The sequence below is a fragment of the Vipera ursinii genome, assembly GCF_947247035.1.
Source record: "Vipera ursinii genome assembly, chromosome: 14".
NCBI classification, from domain to species: Eukaryota; Metazoa; Chordata; class Lepidosauria; order Squamata; family Viperidae; genus Vipera; species Vipera ursinii.
The window spans coordinates 10,156,414-10,182,405 of NC_139527.1; positions in this window are offsets into that span (position 1 = coordinate 10,156,414).

Below are 25,992 nucleotides of genomic sequence, written 5' to 3' on the forward strand. Positions count from 1 at the left end.
ATACTAAACGTTAATAAAAGAAAATCACCTCTTTCAGGACTGCAAATCTAGTGACGTCCAAGTTCAACATTTCAGTTCAGCTCAGATTTGCAATTAACTGGTGGAACAGCTTTGCCACCAGAAGTCATGGGTGTTCCATCCCTGAAGGTTTTTAAGAAGAGACTGGACAGCCATTTGTCTGGGATGGTATAAAGTCTCCTGTCTTGAGCAGGGGGTTGGACTAGAAGACCTCTAAGGTCCCTTCCAACTCTGTTATTCTGCTATTCCTTCCTTCCTTCCTTCCTTCCTTCCTTCCTTCCTTCCTTCCTTCCTTCCCTCCCTCCTTCCTTCCTTCCTTCCCTCCTTCCTTCCTTCCTTCCTTCCCTCCTTCCTTCCTTCCTACCTTCCTTCCTTCCTTCCTTCCTTCCCTCCCTCCTTCCTTCCTTCCTCCCTCCCTCCCTCTCTTCCTTCAAAGACTTTTAAGAAGAGACAGCCACATGTTTGAAATGATATAGGGTCTCCTTCTTGAGCTGGACTAGAAGACCTCTGGGGTCCCTTCCAGCTCTATTCTGATTGATTGATTGATTGATTGATTGATTATCCCCATATCAAAATAACTTATCTTATGTCCAGTCAGAACTTGAAAATAACATTTAACGTAGCACAGTATTTAAACAAAATGATCCGGTTAAGATCTGCATATGTGGGACTGATTGGGGTAGATTGTAAGGGCGACTCCGAAATATAATGTTATATTTTATCTATATCTTAAATTTGTATTTTATTACTATTTCATCTTAAATTGTATCTTATTTAATTCCATTTTAAATTGTATTTTATCAAATTCCATTTTGGATTGCTTTTATCAAGTTTTGGTGACGGTTTGTTGCTGGAACTTTGCACTTTGATATGGCCCAAGGGCTAATCAATAAAGTTTGTTGTTGATTGATTGATTGATTGATTGATTGATTGATTGATTGATTGATTTCACCAGCCACATCATGGTCAAAGAAATGAACTATGTCATGGCTTACCAGGATGGACAATTTCATTCTGTCTCAGTACAGGCCCATGTTCAGCTAAATGCAGTAAACGTTGTGTGAACTGAGCTGTCACAAGTTGCACTTGGAATGTCTGGGCAAACCTTTCCTTTCTTTTCTCCAACAGAATTTCCCCTCCCTTTGGCCCACCTTTCCCATCATCCTCGGGCTGTAAAGGAATGCATCCCAGAGGGCACCAGGCTGCCATTTCTGCTGTGCAGATGGGATAAAGAACAGGTCAAACAAACTTCCTTGCTGGGCTTGAGAAAACATGTCAGGGCTCTTAAAAAAAAAAGAAAAAAGCATTCAGCACTAGTTACGGCTGTAAAGAGCATGTGGGCCATCACGAGTCATTCCTGACAAATTTAATTGCTTTAAAAAGGGAGAGAAAGTCTTCTTATTATAATGAGTGAATGAAGGTCACTCAGTGCCTGGAATGTATTCCGGTTTTATTGGAGGGACTAAGTGCCAGTGTCAGATGAAAGCAAACAACAGGAAAGGGAGATGAGATTGCAACTGACCGACCGGGACAAGCAAAGCCCCTGTGCATACTGGAGGTTGCCCTGGGACAATATGATTTATGGCAGCCCCTTGGTTAAATCTCAGGGGGACACGCTTGTCCTATGCAATGGGAGAGTTTACCAATCTCCTTGGAAGAGCAGGAATTTATTGCTACAGGAACTGGGCATGGCTAGTCTACTGAAGAGAAGGACCAGGGGAGACAGGATCACAGCATTCCAATATTTGAGGGGCTGCCAGCAGAGAGGAGGGGACAACCTATTCTCCAAAGCACCTGAAAGCCAGGCAAGGAATAACGGATGGAAACTAATCAAGGAGAGATTCAGCCTGGAAATAAGGAAAAAAATTCAGACAGTGAGAACCATCAACCAGTGGAACAGAAGTTGCCTCCAGAAGTTATGGGAGCTTCATCACTGGAGGCTTTCAAGAAGAGACTGGACTGCCATCTCTCAGAAATGGTGTAGGGTTTCCTGTTTGAGCAGAGGGCTGGACTAGAAGACCTCCAAGGTCCCTTCCAACTCTTGTTATTCTATTCTAATTTCCATCATCATATTGCCATTTGTCCTGTATTTCTTGCCCTACAGAGAGGACGTATGGCCTACGCCAAGGTGGCTCCTTCATGGGTTTGTTGTAGAAACTAAGGCTGCTGAGCATGGCTGGCCTCCAGGATCCATTAGGAAGAGTCAACATAGCTCTCTTAATGGACCCATTTAAGCTGAAATGAGAAACCTTCTCCAGAATGGCTCAGCGTGTTCTGTACAAGTGGAAAGTATTACCCTCTGGGAAGGTGGAGGATGGGATCCCAAATGCACTGTCATAAAGTGAGGCATATCAATCAATCAATCAATTCAGAATAGAGATGGAAGGGACCTTGAAGATCTTCTAGTCCAACCCCACCTCCTCAACCATTTCAGACAAAGGGTTGTCTAATCTTTTCTTAAAAAACTCCAGTGATGAAGCACCCACAACATCTGAAGGCAAGATGTTCTATTGGTTAATTGTCCTCACTATTAATTAATTATTTATTTATTTATTTATTTATTTATTTATTTATTTATTTATTTATTTATTTATTTTTGGGACTTATATGCCGCCCTATCTCCCGAAGGACTCAGGCTGGCTAACAACAATAAAATACAATAATACAAAAGTTAAAAAGAAATTAAATTAATGGCCCCAGTAGAATAAATTAAAATTAAAATTAAAATTAAGTTAAAAATTAAAAACATAATTAAAATCCCTGTCAGTCCAGGTCAGCCTGATGGAAAATGAGTGTTTTGAGGGCACGGCCAAAGGACCGGAGATCTGGGGCCAACCGAAGCTCAGGGGGGAGCTGGTTCCATAGGGCTGGCACTCCCACAGAGAAGGCCCTCCCCCTGGGGGTCGCCAGCCGACATTGTCTAGCCGACGGTACCCTGAGGAGGCCTTCTCTGTGTGAGCGTACTGGGCGATGGGAAGTCGTTCCCGGCATCAGATGGTCCTGCAAGTATCCCGGACCTAAGCCATGTAGGGCTTTAAAGGTAAGTACCAGCACCTTAAGGGATGTGGTGGCTCAGTGGGTTAGGACGCTGAGCTTGTTGACCAGAAGGTCGGCAGTTTGGCGGGTCGAATCCCGAGTGCCGCGTAGCAGAGTGAGCGCCTGTTACTCGTCCCAGCTTCTGCCAACCTAGTAGTTCAAAAGCACGTAAAAATGCAAGTAGAAAAATAGGGACCGCTATGGTGGGAAGGTGACAGCGTTCCGTGCGCCTTTGGCGTCTAGTCATGCCGGCCACATGACCACGGAGACGTCCCCGGACAAGCGCTGGCTCTTCGGCTTTGAAACGGAGATGAGCACCGGCCCCTAGAGTCGGAAACGACTAGCACGCATGTGCGGGGGAACCTTTACCTTTACCTTTACCAGCACCTTAAATCTCACCCGGAGGACAACCGGTAACCAATGCAGCTCACGCAGGAGGGGTGTAATATGGGAGTATCGGGGTGCTAAAATTAGGTATTTTCTCCTTTAGTTTCCACCCATTGTTTCTTGTCTTGCCTTCAGGTGAATTGGAAAACAAGTTGGCCGCCTCCTTCTTTGCAACAGCTCCTAAATAACTAGAATAATGTTATCATGTCACCCCTAGTGCTTCTTTTCTCTAGACTAGCCAAACAGGAGCAGCCTGTGAGAAACCAGAACTAATGTTGGGTTAGACAACTAATGTTGTCTTCTTCATAAAGTCTAGCTTTTAAAATCCTTCTTAATGAACTGGAATTCTTGCACAGCATTCTGACAAGTCAGAGAATTAAATTCAGTGCTGATGTGCATCTAATGAAGTGGAAAACAGACTGTAGCATGTGGAGAAATGAATAGGTGCACACCGTTCAGACACAACTGGGACCTTGTAAATTCCTCTCCACTTCTTGTTATTGAAAATTTAGTTCCTTCAACTTGCATCATTCCAGACTTTTCTGGTTCAGGTTTCAAATCTTGTCAACACATGTATGTTTCCTGCTCAGTACAGTTTGTATGCACTCCTTTTAAATATTCATAGAATCTCAAGATTGAGATGACATTTGTTCTTTCATTAGCAATATTAGAGCAGCATAATTGGCTGATAGTATGCTGAAGCAGGTCAAAAACTCTTCTGGCTGCTTGCTGGAAGTCATTTGGGCTTCAGTGAGCAACACAGAGTCCTGAGTAGCCTTCCTCCATCTCATCTCTGACTTGAGTTCTCTGGGACTGCCTAAAGCAGAGAGATCCATCTTGATGGCTTTCACTCTCTTTGGCTGAACAGTTCGGATGAGTCTTAAGCATCTGAATATGCTTGTTTTCCATTTTTTCCTTGTCTCTTTCCTTTCTCATAAAGGATTTTTTTAATTGCATTTTAATGGTTCTGTACAGTGTGTGTGTGTGTGTGTGTGTGTGTGTGTGTTATAAATTGCCTTCAACATTTTAATAACAAGGGGAGATAAAATACCTCACCCAAGAAATTGCAGCTGGGAACAAATTTGGAATTCTCCACCAAATCTGCGTGTGCAGAAATTTGTCCAGGGAAAAGAGAAATTACTCCTGCTTTTCTCTGGGGCGAGGACAGTATCCTTGGCAGTATTTGAAGTATCTGCCTGGGCCCCTTTGCAGAGTGGAAGGGAGAGGGGCTGGCCTCTCCATCATGGAGCTTTTAAGCAGATAAAGGTAAAGGTAAAGGTTCCCTCGCACATGAGCGCTAGTCGTTTCCGACTCTAGGGGCCGGTGCTCATCTCCCTTTCAAAGTCGAAGAGCCAGCGCTTGTCCGAGGACGTCTCCGTGGTCATGTGGCTGGCATGACTAGACGCCAAAGGCGCACGGAACGCTGTTACCTTCCCACCGTAGTGGTCCCTATTTTTCTACTCGCATTTTTACGTGCTTTCGAACTGCTAGGTTGGCAGAAGCTGGGACGAGTAACAGGCACTCACTCTGTTACGTGGCACTCGGGATTCGACCCGCCAAACTGCCCACCATCTGATTGACAAGCTCAGTGTCCTAACCCACTGAGCCACCGCGTCCCTTTTTAAAGCAGATAAAAGGTAAAGGTAAAGGTTCCCCCGCACATGCGTGCTAGTCGTTTCCGACTCTAGGGACCGGTGCTCATCTCCGTTTCAAAGCCGAAGAGCCAGCGCTTGTCCAAGGACGTCTCCGTGGTCATGTGGCCGGCATGACTAGACGCCAAAGGCGCACGGAACGCTGTTACCTTCCCACCGTAGTGGTCCCTATTTTTCTACTTGCATTTTGACGTGCTTTCGAACTGCTAGGTTGGCAGAAGCTGGGGCGAGTAACAGGCGCTCACTCTGTTACGCGGCACTCGGGATTCGACTCGCCAAACTGCCGACCTTCCGATCGACAAGCTCAGCGTCCTAACCCACTGAGCCACCGCGTCCCCCTTAAAGCAGATACCGGACAGCTATTTCTCCAGGATGGCTTTATCAGAATAACAGAGTTGGAAAGGACCTTAGAGGTCTTCTAGTCCAACCCCCTGCCCAGGCAGGAAACCCTATACCATTTAAGACTAATGGCTGTCCAATCTCTTCTTAAAAACCTCCAGTGTTGGAGCATTCACAGCTTCTGGAGGCAAGTCATTCCATTGATTAATTTTTCTCCCTGTCAGGAAATTTCTCTTTAGTTCTAAGGCTGCTTCTCTCCTTGATTAGCTTCCAATCCATTGCTCCTTGTCCTGCCTTCAGGTGCTTTGGAGAATAGCTTGACTCCCTCTTCTTTGGGGCAGCCCCTGAGATACTGGAGCACTGCTATCACATCAACCCTTATCGGTTTTCCCTGACATTGCAGAGCTGGACAGATGATCTCTGGGGCTATCTCCATCTCTGCAGATCAATGTGAAGGCAGGGAAGTGCAGACCAAATTGTGCCATGAGAGTTGGAAATTCATATGGGTCTTTTAGTTTAGTTTTAGTTTAGTTTATTAATATTTCTATACCGCCCTTCTCCCGAAGGACTCAGGGCGGTGAACAGGGCAAGAATAAAATGCGAAGTTACAAATATTAAAAGAAGATTAAATAGTTGCCCATTAAAAAACAATTAATACAATACATTTATAAAAACCCCAAAAGTACAGCAATAAAAACCCCACCAATCCCCTCATCAGGCCAGGCCGGCTTGTTCGAATAAAAAATGTTTTTAGATCGCGGCGAAAGGAGCGAAGATCGGACGCCATCCGGAGCTCTACCGGTAACTGATTCCACAGCTCCGAGGCGCCCACAGAGAAGGATCTCCCCCTGGGGGCCACCAATCGACATTCTCTGATCGGTGGCACCCTGAGGAGTCCCTCTCTGTGGGAACGCACAGGGCGCAGGGAGGTTGATGATGCCGGCAGCAGGTGTTCCCTGAGGTACTCCGGACCCCTGCCATGTAGGGCTTTAAACACCATTACTAGTACCTTGAATCTCACCCGGAAGACAACTGGCAACCAATGCAGCTCACAGAGCAGAGGTGTGACATGGGAGTATCGGGAGACTCCCAACACAACTCTCGCGGCTGCATTCTGTACCAGTTGGAGCCTCCGGGTGGTCCTCAAGGGCAGCCCCATGTAGAGAGCGTTGCAGTAGTCCACAATCAAACTCCTCCCAGGTGATATCGACAAGACCGCCCGTGTCCTGATCGTCAGACTCTGCCCAGTCAGAGTCCAGACTGGTCTGAATCCGAGCGATTTTGTCCGACAGATGTTGGTTAAACTCCTCGGCACGACCCTGCAAGGGTTCCTCCCTCACCTCTTGATTAGGGAGGGAGCGAGTCACCCTAAACAGGGCGGCCGGGCGATTATCTGCGGACGCGATAAGGGTAGCAAAGTGATTAGACCTCGCCACCCTTATCGCAGCGAGATAAGACCTTAGTCGCAATCGATCGGATTCGGATCGGCTGGATCTCCAACCGCTCTCTAGGCCCCGTCTCTGACGCTTCATCTCCCAGAGCTCCGCGGAAAACCATGGAGCTCAACGGGATCTGCACCGGGTCAGGGGCCGCAAGGGTACAACTCAGTCAAGAGCCTCAGTGGCTGCCCTTTCCCAGGCTTCCACTAGGGCATCTGCCGAGCTGTGAGCGAAGGAGGCAGGTGGGGACCCCAGCGCTGCCTGGAACCTCTCGGGATCCATCAAGCGTCTGGGGTGGTACCATCTAGTTGGTTCCACACACCCACGGCAGGGGGTGGCAAAACGGAAGACCAACCGTAGGAGATGATGATCGGTCCATGACAGGGGCATAACAATTGGGGAGCCCCCACCAAGATCATCTAACCACCGTCAAGATAAGAAAATCAGGTCAAGGGTGTGGCCTCCCACATGAGTCGGTCCCGAAATTACTTGTGTCAGGTCCATGGCCGTCATGGAAGCCATGAACTCCCGAGCTAACTCAGATGATCCTCCCAGAGATGGTACATTGAAGTCCCCCAAAACTATAAGTTTCGGGAACTCAATCACCAACCCAGAGAGGACATCGAGAAGCTCAGGCAGGGCTGCTGCTGCGTGACTAAGCGAAAGGTACACCAGCAGCAAGCCCAACTGCGCACCAGGGCCGCATCTCAAGAAGAGAGACTCACACCCGACTATCTGGGGAACGGTGGCCTCCCACGGACACAAGGTCTCCCTCATAACAACAGCCACACCCCCACCCCTACCCTGAGCCCGAGGCCGGTGTAGCACCCGGAAACCTGGTGGGCAAAGATCAACCAGAAGAATCCCGCCCTCTGGGCCCAACCAAGTCTCCGTGATGCAAGCCAGGTCCGCCTGCTCACCCTCGACCAAATCACGGACGAGAGGAGCTTTGTTAGCGACAGACCTGGCATTCAAGTACACCAGCTCAGGAGGCTGCCCATCCTCACTCCCGGGACCTCGGGGCGGAACCAGAGGGTCAGAGTGCCTCACTGCTTGTAAGCAGTGGAGAGGCCTTCCCTGAGATCGATACGGCCCTCTTTTCCTACACCTGCTGCCATTCCCCAACGTCGTGGGAATCGGTAATCCCACGACCAGCCCTGGGGCCCCAGAGGCAACCGACCCCCGCTCCTCCCCTCCGCGATCTACCTCGGCACTGGCCTGAACAGAGGTTGCTGGACTGCCCCCCTTGTCCAAACAACCACCCTCCCCCCTCCCTAACCCCCAAAAAAATTTTGAGAAAAAACTAACCAGAGGCCTCTTGTTAGGTTTACGTCGAAGGCCCCTACCCGTGCCCAGCCATCTCTCAGGGTCCCAATAAATGGGCCCTTCCTCGAGATTATAAGCGGCTAGAAAGGCGGGTTGCACCCAGGAAGGGGGAGCACCCCTGAGGGCGAACAAGTCCGTGAAAGAGTATTTAAAATAAGGCATAACGAGCAGTCCAGATAAAAGGCAGTCCATAATCGATAGTCCATAAGGAGGATCTAGACAGAGGATAAATAGGTGTCCCAGGCCTCCACCCAGCTACTGCCACTCAGCTGGGTGAACCCCCCGGGCAGGCCGACCACCGTCCTCTCACGACGGTCGCAGAGCCAATTCCCAGGGGGTAGTGGTCTGAAACAACCACTCTGGGTATAGCATGCCCCATAGAGCTCTCACCTCTAGGGGCAGCAGATGTAAGTTCAAGCCACCCTCTCACGGTGGCTAATACCCAGGGTCCTCTGAATCCTTTGGGGATGCTGTGTAAAAGACAATGCCACCTGGTCACTAGGATACAGGCAGGTGCACTTCAAGGAAAATGAGAAATCCATTGAATCCGAGCAAGCAAAACAAAGCTCTTCAGGGAGCAACATCAGGATGCATCAAAATCAGATCTGCCCATCATCTGGAAAGCAGAACAGTTTAGCATGCAGGAAGAATAGAATAGAATAGAATAGAATAGAATAGAATAGAATAGAATAGAATAGAATAGAATAGAATAGAATAGAATAGAATAGAATAGAATAGAATAGAATAGAATAGAATAGAATAGAATAAAATAGGAAATAGGAAATAGGAAATAGGAAATAGGAAATAGGAAATAGGAAATGGAATAGAATAGAATAGAATAGAATAGAATAGAATAGAATAGAATAGAATAGAATAGAATAGAATAGAATAGAATACAGGAGAGGAGAGGAGAGGAGAGGAGAGGAGAGGAGAGGAGAGGAGAGGAGAGGAGAGGAGAGGAGAGGAGAGGAGAGGAGAGGAGAGGAGAGGAGGGAAGGGAAGGGAAGGGAAGGGAAGGGAAGGGAAGGGAAGAGAAGAGAAGAGAAGAGAAGAGAAGAGAAGAGAAGAGAAGAGAAGAGAAGAGAAGAGAAGAGAAGAGAAGAGAAGAGAAGAGAAGAGAAGAGGAAGGGGCCTTGGAGGTCTAGTCCAGCTGCTCCCCCCCCGCCCCCCAACTCAAGCAGGAGAATCTATACCATCCCATCTCTGGCTCTTTCCTCTGACTTCTGTTCTCTGCTCTTCATTTAGCACTCTGATTTTGAAGCAATCAGGGAAAAGCAGGTTTGTTCTGACTTGTCTGCAACACAGCAGAGCAAATGCTTTATAGACCTGGGTCTCTGGCAAGTGACGCAATGTGTCTTATATGTGTGTTTTCTTTTTCCTTCCTCTGCCATGGTCCCTAGCAGAGAGCTTCAATCAGAAAACACAACAATTATCTACAGTCCTTGTTTGTTGTGGCCTTTCTCTCCTCTCTCTTTTAAAAAATATATTCTTCTTTCCTAGCATTTCAAATTCTGGGTGGCTTTAATCATGTGTTGCTTCTTTTGCCAGATTTCCTCAAAAGAGTTCAGGGCAACTGACATGCCCTCCCCTTTGCCTTTTATTCTGGACAAGAATAAGAAGAAAAACAGCCACAAAGGAGAGGGAAATGTTTGCTTGGTTGAAAACTTAAAATCTGCCCATCAGCAGAACAGACAACAGAACCAAGAAAGGCTTGAGCAACCGTGTCGTGGGAAGCCTGTTCTCCCACACCATGTTGAATGGGGGGAGGGGCAGTAGACCTACAGCACGTGATCCATGACCCTTTTTTTCATACCAGGGAAGCCGGGTTCAGCCCCCCCCCAAGAGACCCAGGATGTCATGGTTCTGACAGATGAAACTCTTGAAAGAACTTTGAGGCATTGTTTACCTTAAAGAATCTTTATTCGAGTAACATGGCATCGGCACGAACATAGGTGAAGCCAAAATCTGAATTCCCCTCCCCTGAACACATAGTATCCAAGCACAATTCCCTCCCTCAATTCACAGTCATAAATCACATTCTCCAATTAGTTTGAAATGCAGGCTTTCCCTCCAGTTCTTCAACCCGCCATTTCTTATCATCTCTTATTTCAAACAGCCTTGAATCATGCACTGCTAAGATATTATTATGTCTAACTAACTCCCATACACATTCTTCCTCCTCCACCCAGTATCATCTAATTATAACTCTAATTCTAAGAGTAAAGCATAAGGAAGAAAAGGGCTGCATCTCCATTTTTTTAAAATTTTAATTCCATTTATATCCCGCCCTTCTCCGAAGACTCAGGGCGGCTTACAAGCTTAGCAGTAGCCTTCATTCTATGTATATGCCTGCTTATTAGGGCTTTCCCCACCACCCATATACCACCCCCAAATAAACACACACACAAAAAAAACACTTTCTTTTGACAAGGTTAACTGATCTGGCAGCTCGAATCGTTAGGGGAAATAGCATTTTTCCTTTCCTACACTTTGGTTTAGGCTTCATACAGACTTGAAGTCTCCTTCATCTTCTTTTTAATCATAAGAGAAAACAGGACTGGCGGGGCTGCAAATATAATCTGGGAGACCATCCAGAATGGAGGAGTAGCACTCAGAGGCATCTCTAGCAGTAAAGTTTAATCGTGCTACTCTTGAAGGCAACAATGCCGCCAGTTTGTCCTTGAGCTGAGAATGAGGCACTTTCTGCAATTAGGCAGGCAGGAATATCAGACTCTCTTCTGCCAGGCTTCCTTGGAATGTGTCAGAAAGTGAATTATTACTACTGCTTTATAAAGCCTTAGTAAGACCATACCTGGAATCTTGCATCCAGTTTTGGTCACCACATTACAAAAAAGATGTTGAGACTTTGGAGGGGGGGAATGTACAAAGAAGAGCAACTAAGATGATTAAAGGCCTAGAAAGTAAAACGTATAAAAAACAATTGCAGGATTTGGGTTTGACTAGTCTAGAGAAAAGAAGGAATGGGGGGGGGACATGAGAGCAGTCTTCCAGTATTTTGAGGGTCTGCCACGAAGAAGAGGGGGTCAACTTTTATTCCAAAACACCAGAAGGCAGGACAAGAAACAATGGATGGAAACTGATCAAGGAGAGAAGCAACCTGGAAATAAGGAGAAACTTCCTAACAGCGAGGACAATCAACCTGTGGAACAACTTGTCTTCAGACGTGGGTGCTCCATCACTGGAGGTTTTTAAGAAGAGACAAACAGTTGTCTGGAATGGTAGAGGATCTCCTCCTTGAGCAGGGGCTGGACTAGAAGATCTCCAATATCCCTTCCATCTCTTGTTCTGTTTTGTTCTGACACTCTTTGCACCATTTCTCCCACCTTCTCCACAGGTTCATCCCAGAGTGACATCACTGCACAAGGTCCTCCAAATCAGATATGGAGAAAGTTAACTATGCTTCATCCATAACTGCAATAATTATAGTTAGGCCTATGAAGAGTTTCCAGAAGGGATTTGCTTCAATGGAGGCTTGGGCAAAGCCTCCAAGCTGATCTACCAAACAACGTTCTCCCATGCCTCTAAGAACAAAGCAAAGCATCTGTGGTTCTTCCTGTGGCCTGCCTGCCTCGAATGACATTTGCAATAGCTGGAGAAGTTTCTCTGCATTTGTTTTGCAAGTGCTAGCTGAGGCAAGTGAAGTGTTGAGAAGCTCCTTGCTGAGACAACGGGATCCCTCTTCACTTTGAAGTAGAAAACATTCAGAGTTGCTTCTCAGAAGTTTGAAGCTCTTCATAAAAACAAGTCTAAGCCATCATCTAGAAATGAGGATTGTGGCTGTAGTGGTAAAAGTGAAGATAAAGATCATAAAATTGGATCCAGGTTGTGAGCATGTACAGTGAAGAATGTGGTGCCTGGATTCCCTCTGAGCCAGTGGAAAGGATTGATGGGGCCATGTTGGAGGTAGTTCTTCAATTGGCGCTGCAAACATGACTGATTCATTTCATTAGTGAAAGATGGACATGATCTGCTTAGCTATGCCTCAAGTGCTTGATCAAGTAATGAAGGATTCTGTTCTTTTGTCTAGAAGAATTTCTATCCATTACAGGAATATGGATTGTTAATATATATTACCTATCTTTTTTGACAAAAGGAAGAACACCTTCACATAATATAGTTTGTTGAGGGGTCTTTTGCCATTGTGTTTATAATATTACAGATCTTTCCCCCCACCCCCGATCATTAATTCTGAGGTTACATTCCATTGTTAAAAGTATTACTTGTATGTATATTATCTTTTCCTGTTCATCTGTCTAATATAACACTGTAAAATTGATAATCAAAGAAGGAGGTGACCTTTAGCTATAGATACACGAGTCTTCCAGCTGTTATTGGTTTGCTGATTCACAGAAGCGATTAGTCCTGGCTCCTGCAAGCAGAAAAACCTATGAATAAATCAACAGAGATCTGCAACGGATGACAATTTGGTCTAGTGCAGCTTTCAGATTTGTGGACTTCAGCTCCCAGAATTCCCCAGCCTGCATTGAATTCTAGAAAATGCACAACTGGAACTTGCCAAGGTTGAAAAGACATTGGAAGATTATGTCCTCATCTTGCAAGCTCCCTGGTTGACTTTGGGGCTCTCACCAAGCCCTGGGAAGGCCTTTCATGTTGCCCCAGAAAATTGCCGGGATTTGTCCCTTTGTCAGGGTTAACCTGGACTGTGGAGAGTAGCAACATTGCTAATAGAGTAGATAATAACCATTCAAATAGGAAATGCTGCTACATAGCAATATTGCAGTATTTGAGAGGCTGCCACAAAAAAGAGGGTGTCAAATTATTCTACAGAGCACCAGAAGACAAGTCAAGAAACAATGGTTGGAAACTGATCAAAGAGAGAAGCAACCTGGAATTAAGGAGAAACTTCCTGACAGGGAGGACAATTAAACTGTGGAACAGCTTGCCTCCAGAAATCGTGAGTGCTCCGTCACTGACGGTTTTTTAAGAAGAGACTAGACATTCACCTCTCTGAGATGGCATAGGGGGCTGGACTAGAAGACCTCCAAGGTCCCTTCCAGCTCTATTCTATTCTATTCTATTCTATTCTATTCTATTCTATTCTATTCTATTCTATTCTATTCTATTCTATTCTATTCTATTCTATTCTATTCTATTCTATTCTATTCTATATTCTATTCTATTCTATTCTATTCTATTCTATTCTATTCTATTCTATTCTATTCTATTCTATTCTATTCTATTCTTCTATTCTGTTCTGTTCTGTTCTGTTCTGTTCATGGACCCTTCTTTTCTCTTCCTTAAAATTCTTCCATTATTTGCCCGACTATGAGCTTTCATGTTTTTATTTCAGTCCAAGGTCAGTGGTTTTCTTTTGATGAAGAAGCTCAAGTGAATTCTCCAAATAAGCAGCTTCTATAGCATCTCTGGGAAATTCATTCCTTGCAGATCTCCTGATTTATTCATAGGTTTTTCTGCTTGCAGGAACCAGGGCTATCACTTCTGTGAATCAGCAAACCAGTAACAGCTGGAAGACTGCCATGATTTAGGCACTGGACCAATGCATGAGAAGTTGAACGGGAGAGGCATTCTGCTCAGTGACTCATCTACACATGTTCCTGGTGGGGACAATCATCGGTAGATATTACAGAATCTGTTTACAAAATTGAGCAAAGAAACAATAATAAAGTAACACAAGCTGATTATGCATGCAACATGTGTCAGGCTGGAAGGGATCCAAGGTTCAGCTAATTCACTAAGCTCTAAGAACAGCTCATCTGAGGTAGATCAGCAAACAAAGACGGCTTGCTCACTCACCCTAGGAAGTAGCAGGCAGTATTCAGTATTCTACTGAATTCAGAATAGGAAGGCTCAGCTGGATTGGAACAAAGGTTCATCTCATTTGGAACAGGCTGCATTTTAGCCCTCAGGAGCGTGGGCAATGATGGCCACCGGGCATCTCATTAAGCTACTGTGGAAGACTCCACAGAATTTCATGAACAATTGATAAAGCACAGACCCTAAGCAAAAACAGACCGACTTCAATGGCTGAAGGAGAGAGAGAGAAACAGAGAACAAGAATAATTTTCCAGGACCAGGAAAATGGGCAGGTGGGCAAGGAGTGCAATGATTTAAAGTTCTACATCAAGTGTGAAAAAGTTGCGCCACCAGTGCGATGTGACGGCAGAACTGGAGATATAATTTTAAGCTGCACCAACAAAAGTATTGTTCTTAAATCTGGGGACAATGATTGTTCTATTTTAGTCTTCCTCGCCAAACGTTGCTTCCAGTTGTAAGGATCTGACATCAGGATGGATTTAGACAAACTGGACCGTGTTCAGTGAACGACACAAAGGATGATCATGGAACAAGAAATTAAGTTCTACAAAACGAGATTGAAGTGATTAGGATTCAAGGTGCACTCTTTGTAAGAGAAATTGTTTGCGTCTGTGTCCTTTCAAGTTAGTTTTTTAACTCCTGGTGACTGCTTGGACAACTCCTTGCAGTTTTCTTGCCAAGATTTTTCAAAAGTGGTCTGCCATTTCCTCTTTCTTAGGAATGAGATAGAGCAGGGGTGTCAAACTCAATTTCATTGAGGGCCGCATCAGCATTGCTGTTGCCCTCAGGGGGCCGGGTGGGTATGGCCAGGGTGGGCGTGGCCTACTAGGTGGGCATGGCTAGAGTGCATATGGCCTACTGGGTGGGCGTGGCCAGCTCTACATCGTTCGCATCAAGGGTGCCTATGGGGGCCTGGGCAGGAGTGGGACAGATCTGGGGGTCTCTGGCAGAAGGAGGGTCTCTGGGCCAGGGCCAAGGCAGTGGGGGCCGTTCCTTCCCTGTTTCCAGGATGGCTTCGCGGGCCACACGAAACCACTTCGCAGGCCAGATCCGGCCCCCGGGCCTTGTCTTTGACATGTCTGAGATAGAGGGACTGGCTCAAGATTGGCTTCTTCCCTAAGGCAGAACTAGAATTCACAGTCTCCTGCTTTCTAGCCTGATGCTTAACCAGTACATGAAACTGCAATTATTCGTTTATTTCACATTCTCCGTTCTTAGAATAGAATAGCAGGGGTTTGATTCAATGGCTCTGTCAAGTCCCCGTTTGCGGGTGCCCTGTCATTCTGGGGGAGGGAGGATAGGCTAATTTGGGGGAGCATCCTTTGCCTCCTTTCGCTTTTGTTGTAACGCTGTAGCTGATTGGGAATTTGGGAGGGGAATCATCTTCGGAGATGAAACAAGCTCCCTCCCAGCTGGTTCCAGCTAGATACCAAGATTGCTGCACCCCGAAGACAAACTGTTATCTGTCCTCTGCTTCGGTGTTTTCAAAACCTTATAACACTGTATTCATTGCTGGTGGACTGGCTAGGGGGGGTTCTGTTTCAAAATGGAAACAATATTGTTGCTTTGTACGGGAATGTTAGATTCCATTTGACTCTACTGCAATAGCAACAGCACTGGCACTTAGACTTATATACTGCTTCACAATGCTTTACAGCCCCTCTCTAAGAGGTTTACAAAGTTGGCCTGTTGCCCCCAACAATCTGGCTCCTCATTTTACCTGTATTATATGTAAGATCGTATATGTAAGATTGTTATCGTTACGAGTTAAACAGTTATAATTAATCATGAGGTAAACTCCATGACAGCCGAACACGCGGGAGTTTTGACAGCTGTCAAAACCTCCCCAGTAAAGGCGCAGGCGCAGCCGGTTGACAGCTCGCGGCTGTCAACACAATGCGGAACCGCCCAGACACGCGGACGAAGGAGCTGTCAAAAACAGCTGACAGTGGATTGGCCCTGGAATCCCGGTGGGAGAAGAACGGCCGCTGATTGGACTAGCTGGCCAGCAGCCGGCTATAAAAGTACGAACCTCTAACACCTGTTTGTCCGATGCCTAATAAACCAGTTAATGTTAGCCTGCAGTCTCTGAGTGGTCTGTCAGCCACTTCATTACCAACCTCGGAAGGATGGAAAACTGAGTCAACCTTGAACTAGTGAGAATCAAACTGCCGAACTGCTGGCAGTTGGCAGTCAGCAGAAGTAGCCTGCAGTACTGCATAGTAACCACTGTGCTACCACCTCATAGAAGTTTGGCTTGTAATAATGCAGTCCACACTCTAATGCGGCTTACCAGGTGTAGGCTTAGTGTATTGTGTCACTCTCATTTACATGTTTTATAAATACTTGAATCAAGCCATACTTTACAAGGGCAATTCAGATTATTTAATAAGCACAGTTAAATAAATCATTGCTTAATGTGATGTCACTGCCACAATATATTTGGAAAGTACCATGTTTGGGGAAAAACTGATATAGCAGTATTATCCTAGTAAAGTATCTGGACAGTTAGAGGGGAAAGAAGAACTTATCCATCATCTTATATAATCAACTCTTTGATTTTGTTATGCTTTGTTTTGATTCTGGCACTAATCAAACATTTAACTGTCAAATGTGTTTGCAAACGATAGCAATTATTGCACTCCAATCATCACGTAAAACCAGATATGAGACATGGTTGCATCCTAACTCTAAAAAAATTGTCAGACAAGAAATACAATCTCAGGAAAACTGTTAGACATATTAATGTTGCTTCCCAATCATTGGCCAAATAGTGTTAAATACCAAGTAGTGAGCTAAATAAAAAGAAAGCTCAATTCTGGGCATCCATTATCCAAAAATAACTACATAAAACAAAACAAAAATATAAAACCTCAGCAACTTTAATATGTTTAATATAACATTATTATATATACATATTAATATATTATATTAATATATTATTATATAAGTCATTATTATTTTATATTAATATAACTTATATTATATTAATATAATATAATATAAATATATTAATATATTTAATATCACTTCCAGAATTCCCCAGCCAGCCAGGGCATAAAATCTTGTGCAAATGTCCAGACCATCTCATCCAGTAAACAGAGGAGATTTTGAAGAAACATTGCAAGATCTCTAATTCAAATGAATCAATTCAAGTTAGAGGTCAGCGATTCCCAGTTCTGATCAAGTAGATGTCTAAGGCCTAAGAACTTAAGTTAGATACTTTTCAAGTGGCTCCTGGAGTGGAAGACTTTGTCAAAATCTCCCTGGCTATTTCTCAGATGAAAAAGAGATTTTATTGTTCTGATAAGCGTAATTTCCCCATGAAGAGAAGAGGTTTTCGATCAGCATGTGCTACCTGTTCCAACATATGTCAGCGAAATATGGACACTACCCTCTCAATCAATACAAAAGCTACAAGTGGCACAAAGAGACATGGAAAGGTACACACTTGGCATCTCAAGACAAACTAGAAAGACCCGCACATGGATTAGAGAACAAACAAAAGAGAGTCAAAGAATTGAAATGGAAATGGACTGGTCACATAGCAACAAGATGTCATGGTTCCGATAAATGAGACAGTTCAAACAAATTTCAAGCATTGTTTATCGAATAAATCTTAATAATGAAAGGAAGCATCAGCACTCTTGGAGGGATGCCAGAATCTGAAATCTCCTCCCCACAAACCATTGTATCATGCACAATTCCCACCCTTATTTACACATCATAATCACATTATCCAATTAGTTTTACATCTGAAGTTTCACTTCCCTTTCTGTGCGCGGGCTTTTCTTATCTTCTCCAAACATCCGGTTGACATTTCCCCCACCCCGCTCCCTTCAGTGATTCAAAGTGAAGCAGTTAAAATAAAAGGCTGTCTCTTCCATTGTCAGTGCAAAAACATGTCAATGTTTGCAGCATTAACATCAGAACTGAGAGCAGGTGATAGCAGTCTTCGAGTATTTGAGGGGCTGCCACAAGGAAGAGGGGGTCACGTTATTCTCCAAAGCACCAGAGGGCAGGACGAGAAACAATGGTTGGAAACTGATCAAGGAGAGAAGCAACCTGGAATTAAGGAGCAACCTTCCTAACAGTGAGAACAATCAACCAGTGGAACAGCTTTGCCTTCAGAAATCCTGGGCACTCCATCACTGGAGATTTTTAAGAAGAGACTGGACATTCACCTGTCTGAGATGGTATAGGTATAGGTTGAGTGGGAGGCTGGACTAGAAGATCTCCAAGGTCCCTTTCAGCTCTATTCTGTTATATTCTATTCAACAAGAACAGAGGGCAGGTGGACCAAGGCACAGAATGGAACCCACCTGATTAAAAACGTCCACAAAAAAGACATAAAGCAAGATGGAGCAATGACATCAGCTAGTATTGTTGGCCCAATTAGCAAAAGAAGGCCCAGGACCGTCTTAGATGGAAACATGCAGAACAGGCCTTCATCCTGCAGTGGAAAGTGAAAGATACAATGGGCAGAAAACTTTGGATATAATATAGAATTAGAGACATGGCAAAATCTTTGGAAAAGAAATTATAAATTGACAATGGCAACTTCTTAGAAAGGAAACCTAAATGTTTTATAGATGGCACTTACCACCTGCTAGATTAGCAAAAATGTTTAAAAAATATGTCTAGTAAATGTTGGAAATGTAACCAAAAATCTGGCACTTATTACCATTTGTGGTGCACGTGTGTTAAAGTAAAAAAAAGTTGGACAAAAATACACATTTGGTTAGAAAAGATGTTAGGGAAACAAGTAGACTGACTTTAAACCTGAAGTTTTCTTATTAGTCTACTACCAGAAAAATCTGATAAGCCAAGCGTATGTTTAACATTGCATGCACTAACAGCAGCAAAGATTGTATTTGCTCAGCACTGGAAGACTGAAGAAACACCACTAGATGAAGAGATAATCAAGAAGATACTGGACTGTGCAGAAAAAGCAAAAGAAGATACAGAATATTTTCAAATATGGAATTTATTTTATCAACGGTTGGAAAAAAGGGGTAGAGAGTAAGAATGTAACTTGTATCATTAAGCAAACAAATTAACCCAGACAACATGATTAAGCACTAATCACATGTAATAATTGAAAATTAATAAAAAAAATTGGGGGAAAAAGACAATGGCTAGCTAGAATGATGGTGATCATGTTCTGATCCATGAGAATTCCTTTCAATGTGGAGAAAATTCCAAGTCAGAAAACTAGATTGGGAAGTCTAAAAAGTATCCTGGAATATCCCAGAAAAAAAATATGGATGTTTAAGTTATTCACCAAGCTTAACTTAGGTGTTCTTTACAGCCCTTGCTTGACACAGTCTGCACCTTGGATTTTAGTGGAAGGGAAGCCACTAAAAATCCACTGTCAGGTGTCACCATGAACATGTGTACTGTAGCCAGGAAAACTGCAAAACTGGTTTTGTCATTGGGTGTCAAGTTAGCCTTGAAATTCTTTTCAACCTGATCTCGTCACTAAAAACTGATAGTTTGGGGGGGGGGGAATGTCTAGTCTGTTTTCATAAGACAGTGTCCATGAAGATGTAACCAACAACGTCTATTTTTAAAGCATCTCTCCTAAGAAATCCATCTCTTTGAAGAGCTAGAAAAAGGCCACCCGGGTGTAATAATGGAAGAAAGACTTTATCACAACTCCTCTGCTCTTGAGGTGAGGAGTGAAAATAAGCCATTGCCATATAGTAGCCTTTGAGGCCAGGGGGGATATCTTGAAGGGAAACCTGAGGAGCACAAAGGCTGCCATGGGTGACAGGTCTGTTGACCAAATATCTGCCCTGCTGAGATAGCCCTAAAAACAAGCATTTCCCAAGCCCAGGAATAGAATAGAATAGAATGGAATGGAATAGAATAGAATAGAATAGAATAGAATAGAATAGAATAGAATAGAATAGAATAGAATAGAATAGAATAGAATGGAATGGAATGGAATGGAATGGAATGGAATGGAATGGAATGGAATGGAATGGAATGGAATGGAATGAATGGAATGGAATGGAATGGAATGGAATGGAATAGAATAGAATAGAATAGAATAGAATAGAATAGAATAGAATAGAATGGAATGGAATGGAATGGAATGGAATGGAATGGAATGGAATGGAATGGAATGGAATAGAATAGAATAGAATAGAATAGAATAGAATAGAATAGAATAGAATAGAATAGAATAGAATAGAATAGAATAGAATAGAATAGAATAGAATAGAATAGAATAGAATAGAATAGAATAACCTAGTAGGTCATCTAGTCCAACCCCTCTGCCCAAGCAGTAAACCATACACCATTTCTGACAGATGACAGCCCAGTCTTTTCTTGAAAACCACCATTGAAGAAGCTCCCACAACTTTTGAAGGCAACTTATGTTCCATTCTTGCTCTCACTTTCATGAAATTTCTCATTTCTAGGTTGAATGTCTCCTTGATCAGTTTCCTTGTCTGGCCTTCAGGTGTTTTGGAGGTTAACCCCCCCCCCTTCTTTGTGGCAGCCCCTCAATTAGTGCAGGTTCGAGTCCCACCAGGCTCAAGGTTGACTCAGCCTTCCATCCTTCCAAGGTAGGTAAAATGAGGACCCAGATTGTTGGGGGCAATAAGCTGACTTTGTAATAATGCCACTTGGGGTTGGGTGAAAGCCCTAATAAGCAGGCATATACATAGAATGAAGACTATTGCTAAGCACATTGATTTGTGCTTCTTAGATTGTAAGCCACCCTGAGTCTTTGGAGAAGGGCAGGATATAAATGGGATTATATATATATATATATATATTGGAAGACTGCTATCATATTTATTTGAACAAGGTCTGCTGGGTTTAGGGGTATTTTAATGTTACTGTATTAATTGTATTAATAATAATAAACCTTTATTGTCAAAGTACATGTGTACATTGAGATTAGCTGAGCCTCCCCCTGTGCTCTCTCCCCCCAACACACAGTGACAACAAACCATCCATCCCACCACACTATGTGAACCCACTACACCACACACCGGCCTCCCAAGTCAATTCTGCATAAGATTATGTCCCATTCAAAAGCCTAACAGCCCACGGATAAAAGCTCTTTTTCAGCCTGTTGGTACGGCTGGCTATATTCCTATATCTCCTACCGGATGGTAGGAGAGTAAAGAGATACCGTCCAGGGTGTGAGTCATCCCTGAGAATCTTCCTCACTCTTCCAAGGCAACGAGCCCTGGCGAATTGGGCTGTAATATTTAATATTTTTTAATTTTTGTACATCGTATTTTATTGTATTGCCCTGTACACCGCCCTGAGTCCTTCGGGAGAAGGGCGGTATAGAAATTAAATTATTATTATTATTATTATTATTATTATTATTATTATTATTATTATTATTATTATTATTATTATTATTATTATTATTATTATGTCACCCTTCATCCTTCTTTTCATTAAACTAGACATACCCAATTCCAACTGTTCTTTATATGTTTCAGCCTCCAGGCCCCTGATCATCTTTGTTGCTCTTCTCTGCACTGTTTCCAGTCTCAACATCTTTTTTATAATGTGGAGATCAAAACTGGTTGCAGTATTCTAGGTGTGGTCTTACTAAGGCTAGAATACATGGATGTTTATGTCATATGAAGTTTCAGGTCTTATGGAATTATTAAGCTACATGGAGTAGATCAAAAATTAGAGTTACTCACTTCACGGGCTAGAGAAAATATTTCTGAGTTTATACTAAGAGCTAAAAATAGTTATTCCTGGATGATTTCATTGTGTTCATACCACCTCCAACTTCCTCCACACCGTCAGTTGTCAAGAAACAGAGATGAAGGTTTTTCCACCAACCATCAAAAGCTGTGACTGGAAAAATCTCAGCTCTCTTCATATTTCTTGGGAAAAGCTGTCCATCAAATTATCTATTTGGATGCCACTTCAGCAGCAGCTTCAAACTCCTGCGTGATCCTCTGCTTTGGTAGGGAAACCAACCTTGCAGGTCAGATAGACAAGAACCCGCCTGAATTCCCCTGTCCAGAAGGGCTACCTCATCTTTGGGAGGAGAAATCTTGCTTTGCATTAAGGAAATCCACTCTTGGAATCCCTCAGTGGGTGGAGCCTGGATCTGCTTCCCCTTGTGATTGGCTGTGATTGCAGTGTGACCAGTGTTATGAAACTCCGCATATTTTTGCTTTGTCTACTTTGTTTGCAATGCGCTTGAGTTTTTCTCTGGAATTAGAGATTCCCCCCCCCTCTCTCTCTCTCCCCCCAGCATAAAGCAGCAGTCAGGATTGATTGATTGATTGATTGATTGATTGATTGATTGATTGATTGATTTATTTATTTATTTAATTTTAATTCCATTTATATCCCGCCCTTCCCCGAAGACTCAGGGCGGCTTACAAGCTTAGCAGTAGCCTTCATTCTATGTATATGCCTGCTTATTAGGCCTTTCACACACACCCCAAGCAGCATTATTACAAAGTCAGCTTAATTGCCCCCAACAATCTGGGTCCTCATTTTACCTACCTCGGAAGGATGGAAGGCTGAGTCAACCTTGAGCCTGGTGGGACTCGAACCTGCACTAATTGCAGGCAGCTGGTGTTACTTAAGGAGGCATTAGCCCACTGCTCCACCAAGGATGGGGCCAATAGCTACAGTGGGGAGCCCAGAAGCTAGCGATTGACCCACCTTTCAGGGCAACCTTCGATGGGGACCCGGAGAAGCTGGTTTTCTTTCTCAACCAAGTGCGCTCTCATTTGAACCACTGTGTCTACCTCTACCCAGACTCAGCTGCTATGGTCGATGTTATGTATTAGGCTTAAAGGTACACCTAAAGCACTTATATAAGAGTCACCACCAGGAGGCATTGAACTGTACTGTAACTGTTTTGGCGGGAATAAGTTTTGGTGGGAAACAGAGGTTCAATCCGATTGGTTGGCTGTGTACCTGGCCAGGTACTGGCCAGGTATATAAAGAGTGCAGGTAACCCCCTATTCCCCAGTATGGTAAAGAGCTGTTATGCCGTATTCATTGGCCTGGTGTCCTTCCTACTCTCCAGAACCCACAACACAACAGTCGATATCATTGCGTCCATCTGAATGGCTGAATAATGTACACAATGAGCAAGCCCCTGAATTGGAGGACCCCCACCTTTTCCTCCTAGGACTGAGAGAAAGATTTGAGGACCTGTCCATTGCCCTCAAAGCAGAAGAACAAATCCACGAGATAAAACAAGCTGGCCGGCCTGCCCTGGAGTAGTTGCAGGAGTTCTGCAAGATTGCCGGTCGGCTAAAGAGGTGGCCTGAGCATAGTCAATCACTTCAGGGAAGGGTTGGATGACCTCCTCTCTCAGGCCTGCATCTACCGAGCAATACCTGATCAGCTCCAAGAATGGTACCAGACAGCGGTAAAACTGGACGTTTGAATCTCCCCAATTGATATTTATTTGCTTGTTTTTTTTTATTGTTTCCCACCTATGTTGGATGTTTTTGCCTTAAGTGAAAGTAGGATTGTCATCCATCCTTACAAAATTAACTTGAAATAAAACCAGGTTATGTTTAATAAATTTACCAAAGAAAAAAAAGTCTTTATATCTGGAAAAGAACTAGATGTAGTAGACCACTACATATATACCTTAGCCAATGGATCTCAGTGGAAGGTGATACAAAAAAAGGGAGATTGAATGTTATTTTAAATGTGATTGGCAGGCATTCGGCAAGCTAAGCATACTTTTCAAGAAGAACCTCCCCTGTGCCTTTGATCAGTGTGTGCTAGCTGCTCTAACATATGCCAGTGAAACATGGACACTAGCCTCACAATCGTCACAAAAACTAGGAGTGGCACAAAGAGCCATGGAAAGATACACACTTGGCATCACAAGACAAGCTAGAAAGACCCACACCTGGATTAGAGAACAAACAAAAGAGAGTCAAAGAATTGAGATGGAAATGGGTGGGACACAATAGCAAGAAGAACTGAAGGCAGGTGGATCAAGGCGGCCCTAGAATGGATCCGACTTGGTAAAAAGCATCCATGATAGAAACCTAAAGCAAGATGGGTTAACAACATTAGCAAATACGGCAAAAGAAAGCTCAGGAATGTATAGGTTGGAAACATGCAGAAGAGGCCTTCATCCTGCAGTGGATAAACAATGGCTAGAATGCTGAATGGATCTTTATTGGTAAATTATTTGAAATGGTTGTTGTCTCCAATTCAGGTCTGAGCCTGGTGCCGAAGCCAATGGAGAACACCAGAGAGGAGGTGCTTTGTTGAAGTGCCAGCCAGCAAAATGCCAGGTCTCAGAACAAAGGATTGAGAAAGCTTTATACCAGGGGTAGGCAACCTTGGCTCTTTTATGACTCATGGACTTTGTTAGGCATATGATGATAGCCTACATATTGGGTTGGAAATATATAAGCCATGATGATGTTGTAACTTTAAGAAGGTAATTGATCCATGGGCATGTGAGGTTGCTCATGGCCATAAGAGGGAGCTAGAAACGTAGATTCTCTCTCTCACTGGATCTCTCTGAATATCTGAATTTGCTGATCGCTCTATTATTGCTTTTTTGCTCTGTATCTGCATAACTGTGTTTTTGACCTCTGGACTGGTAAGAAGACTTTGTATTAGGATTTGTACTTGGACTGTTATTTTTGTGTATGACCTGGACTGATTATTTTTGACTGTGCATTTTTTTATTTTACACCACCTTAAAGTAACCTACTTTCTATTTTCGCAACTCAGTGTATCTTGTGGTCACTGTGATCTCTTACTGCTCTCAATACCCTTCCTTGTCTGTGCAACTCCTTGGTTGCACAAGGAGACCTCTGCACAACAATACCTAACAGACTTCAACTCCCAGAATTCCTGAGCCAGCCATGGCTGGCTCAGGAATTCTGGGAGTTGAAGTCCATGAGTCATAAAAGAGCCAAGGTTGCCTTGTTGTTGTTGTTGTTAGTTGCGAAGTCGTGTCCGACCCATCGCGACCCTATGGACAATGTTCCTCCAGGCCTTCCTGCTTTATACCATTTCACTAAAGTAGAAGGCAGGACAAGGCATGATATATAAAAAAATATCATCTAATAAACATTCTTCTAATCATCTATTACTTCTATTGGTCTCTAGCCATCCCTGTTCCTAAGCCTTGGCTAATGAATGCTCCAGGAGTTATCTATACACATTCTATTTGCTCCAGGACAGGGGTCCCCAACCTATGGTTCACAGCCTGGTACCGGGCCATGGCCTGTTGACCACCGGGACCCAGAAATAGCTGGCTAGCCCCGCCCCACTCACAGTAGCACCACCACATGGGCACTAGTGGCCCCATTTGCACATGCATGGGGATGCTAGCACCACTGCCAATGTCATGGGCACATGCAAACCATTTAATTTAATTTAATTTAATTTTAATTTTAATTTATTAATATTTTTATACCGCCCTTCTCCCTGAGGACTCAGGGCGGTGTACAGGGCAAGAATAAAACACAGAAATTTACAAAAACTAAAAGATAATTAAATGCATGCCCGATTAAAATACAATTGATACATAGTAAAAAAACCCCGATAAAATTAATAAAAAACCCCACCAATCCCCCCTCAGGCCAGGCCGGCTTGCTTGAACAAGTATGTTTTCAGATCGCGGCGAAAGGAGCGAAGGTCAGGAGCCATCCGGAGCTCAACCAGTAAATGGTTCCATAGGTCAGGCGCGCCCACAGAGAACGCTCTCCCCCTGGGAGCCACCAAGCGGCATTCTCTGACCGGTGGCACCCTGAGGAGGCCCTCTCTGTGGGAACGCACAGGGCGCAGGGAGCTTGATGCCGGCAGCAGATGTTCCCTGAGGTACTCCGGCCCCATGCCATGGAGGGCTTTGAACACCATTACTAGCACCTTGAATCTCACCCGGAAGACAACCGGCAACCAATGCAGCTCACGGAGCAGAGGTGTAAGATGGGAGTATCGGGAGACTCCCAACACAACACAACAGACGTGAGCACATGTGC